This window comes from Mustela lutreola, chromosome 6, assembly GCF_030435805.1.
Source record: "Mustela lutreola isolate mMusLut2 chromosome 6, mMusLut2.pri, whole genome shotgun sequence".
Lineage (NCBI taxonomy): Eukaryota > Metazoa > Chordata > Mammalia > Carnivora > Mustelidae > Mustela > Mustela lutreola.
In genome coordinates, this window is record NC_081295.1 from 49,809,710 (window position 1) to 49,813,722 (window position 4,013).

Genomic DNA, 4,013 nt, shown 5'->3' on the forward strand with positions numbered 1-4,013 from the left:
TAATGCTGTTTACTTTCCCTATTTATTTCATTTCACAATTCTGAGATAAGTGCACTGGAAGGAAAACACTTAATTCAAGAGAGTTTTTGGCCTCAAGATCAAAAAGCAGAGTGGGTAGGTATGGGCACATTTGAAAAGGTTTCCCTTTGCAAATAATGATTGTTTTTGTGAATTCAAGCCCTTTTATTTTTGTGCTATATGATTTAGTTAGAGAAGTGCTTGTGGAAAATATTTTATTTTCAAATAAAGTCCTTCACCACAGAACACACTTTGTAGGCATAAGCCCCAAACTGGACCCAATCTTCTTTTTCCAAATTTTTTTTTTTTAATTTTAAGATAGGAATTCCTTATAAAAATCTCTAAAGATAATTAATGTGAGCTATGACTCAAGATGGCAAAAATCTCCAGGAATAAAACCTCCTCATTATTTGAGGAGCCTTCTTTGGCTTTCACTGAAGGAAACAGGTTGGCAAGGAAAGGAATATCAAGTAAAACAAAAAGCCACCTGAGAGAGCTTTAAAGGCTTTGAGGCAGCTTTACCTAAATCACATAGTCACTTCCTTTGGGGTAATTTAATCTTTGTTAAAAACTGCATTGTTTGAAACTATGTGGCTCAGAATAAGTCTTCAACATGCTCTGTCCCTAGTGGAGAGGGGCAGTCCCTATGTCACCATGGAAATCAGACTTTAAGTCCTTGGCCTCTGAGAGGACTTGTATTTGTTGCAATTTCCCAAGTGAGAAGCTATCCTTGCAAATAACATTCTCCAGGGAATTGGCACCGTGAAATTTGCCCAGAGACTTCTGTGGAGTTTGTTAAGCTAAGGACGAAGACATGACACTGACCTTGCTCTCATTTTTTTAGAGCCTAGTCACTATGTTAGCCTGAGTTGGCAGTGGCTAAGAAGAGGGTGTTGGGGACATAGATTGTTTTGTAGCTTATAAGATTTTGACAAAGAAAGAAGAGACAGAAATGAGAGGGAGAATTTTTAAAATGGCAAAACTGTGTCACCTCAGTGCCTAGTAAAGAATTAATCTTACCCAAGGAGAGATTGGGCTTTTACCCTTAGTCCCTGGGAGGTGATCTCTAAACCCTTGAAATTTTGTCTCTGATAAGAGTGTCTGAGAACTTTGGGCCACACCAATAGCCTATTATTGTGGTGTAGGGTAGAGACTTTGGGTCATGTGTCATCAAGGAGACTTCCAGAGGGGCTGGATGTGGAGGTCAGCAATGTGGATGACCAATCAGGTCTATGTAACTGAACCCCAATGAGAACTCTGCCTTAGAACAGTTCCTTTTAAAGCTCTCTTTTTAGGTGAAGTTGCAAAATACAAAATCAATGTACAGAAATCTGTCGCATTTCTATTACTAATAATGAAGCAGCAGAAAGAGAATTTTTAAATCAATTCCATTTATATTTATGCCAGAAATAATAAAATAAACTTAACCAAACAGGTGAAAGACCTGTACTCTGAAACTATAAAACAAAAACAAAGACAAAAAACCAAACAAACTATAAAACACTGATGAAAGAAAATTAAGATGACCTAAAGAATTGGAATTCCTCCTCGTGGATTGGAAGAAAAAATATTGTTAAAATGTCTATAAAATACCAAAATGTCTATAAAATACCAAAGCAATCTATAGATTTAATGCAACCATATCAAAATACCAACAGAATTTTTGACAGAGCTAGAACAAACAATCCTAAAATTTGTATGGAGCCACAAAAGACCCCAATAGCCAAAGCAATCTTGAAAAAGGAAAACAAAATTAGAAGTCTCAAATTCCAGACTTCAAGTTATATGTTATATTACAAAGTGGCAGAAATCAAAATAGTATGGTACTGACTATAAAAATAGATACATAGATCAATGGAACAGAATAGAAAACCTGAAACTAAACCCACAATTCTATGATCAATTAATTTTTGAAAAGGAGGCAAGACTATGCAATGGGAAAAAGACAATTTCTTCAACAAATGGTGTTGGGAACACTGGACAGCTACATGTGAAAAAACGAAACAAGACCACATTCTTATACCACACAAAAACAAACTCAAAATGGATTAAGGACTTAAATGTGAGACTTGAAACCATAAAAATCCTAGAAAAGAGCACATGCAGTATTTCTCTGACATCAGCTGTAACAATATTTTTCTAGATATGTCTCCTGAGTCAAGGAAAAAAAAGCAAAAATAAACTATTGGGACATCAAAATAAAAAACTTCTTCGCAGCGAAGGAAACAATCAACAAAACTAAAACACAACCTATGGAATGGGAGCAGGTATTTGCAAATGACATATCTGATATAGGGCTCATATCTAAAATATATAAAGAACTTGTACAACTCAACACCAAAAAACCCAAATAATTCAATTAAAGAATGGGCAGAAGACATGAACAGATATTTCTCCAAAGAAAACATTGAGACAGTCAAAAGACACATGAAAACATGGTCAGCATCATCGTCAGGGAAAGGCAAATCAAAATCACCCTGAGATTGTATTACTGGGTATTTACACAAAGGATGCAAAAAAACACTAATGCAAAGGGATACATGCACCCCAATGTTTATTGCAGCATTGTTTATAAAGTTGCCATATTATGGAAGTAGCCGACGTGTCCATTGATAGATGAATGGATAAAGAAGAGGTGGGGTGTGTGTTTTATTTACTATTCATGTTTTATTTATTATCATATTATTAAATATAATAATAATTTATTATTATGCCATAAAAACATTTTTCATAAAAATATTTGGCCATAAAAAAATGACATCTTGCCAGTTGCAAGGACATGGACAGAGCTAGAGTATAATGCTAAAGCCAAATAAGTCAATCAGGGAAAGAAATACCATATGATGTAACTCATGCGGAATTTAAGAAACAAAACAAATGAGCAAAGGTTAAAAGAAAAAGAGAAAAAGAGACAAACGAAGTCAAGCAGATTCTTGACTGTAGAGAACAAACTGGTGGTTCCCAGAGGGGAGATGGGGGAAACAGGTGATGGGGATTAAAGAGTACACTTACCATGAGTAGCACTGAATACTGTACAGAATTGTCGAATCACTATACTGTACAACCGAAACTAGCATCACACTGTATGTTAAATGTTCTGGAATTAAAGTTAAAAACTTAATAAAATACTTTTAAAAAGAGAGGAAAAAAATTCAATCTTAGAAATTTTATTTGAAATAAATTCAAGGCCAATTGTAAACTGGTAGGACCCAGGGAGAGATAAGAGTCTATCGTGGAAGACAATGGAATAAAAAACCACCAGGTACCACCAGGATCCAAGCCACAAAAGTGTTTGGCTATTTTTCAGAATGAGCAAAATTTGCTGATATTTTATACCACTAGGGATTCTCATTATCCAAATGACAAATGTTATGATTAGTCTTATTCTCACAAACATTGTTTTCCTCATACCTCGATAGCTGGATAGCAGTAACCCAATGTTTGTGACTTCATCTCTTCTAAGTTAATGATATTTCTGGACTTGAGGTCTCTTTGATTACAAAAGGGCAAATTGATTGGAACATAATTTGTCTCGCTCTCAATATCCTGAATATATTCTTTGGGTTTTTTTTTCTCTTTTTTTTTGGTAAGGTTTTAAAGAATAAAATAAAAATACAGTTATGGCTCAATAATGGCCAAGCATAAAAATATACCAACTACCTTGAACCATCATAGCTTTTGAGCTGCTGATGGAACCATGGTATTTTTTGGCTACCTGCTGTAATATGCACAGCCCTATTCCTAGGGCACAGGTGGGGCTAGTGACCTCAGATTGGTCACTTGTAGTCCAGGGGATACATCATCACTCTGAGCTACACACTACTGCAAGCCATCCAATAATGGTTTCACAATCTATATATAAGTAATAATATAATTTATTTAATAATTCAATGAGAGAGTTGCAAAATGGATAGGGTCTTAAAGACTCCTTTGAAGCAATTTCATGTCAGGTTTGCTTCCAGTGTCCTAATTCCTTAATACGTCATCTTGTACCA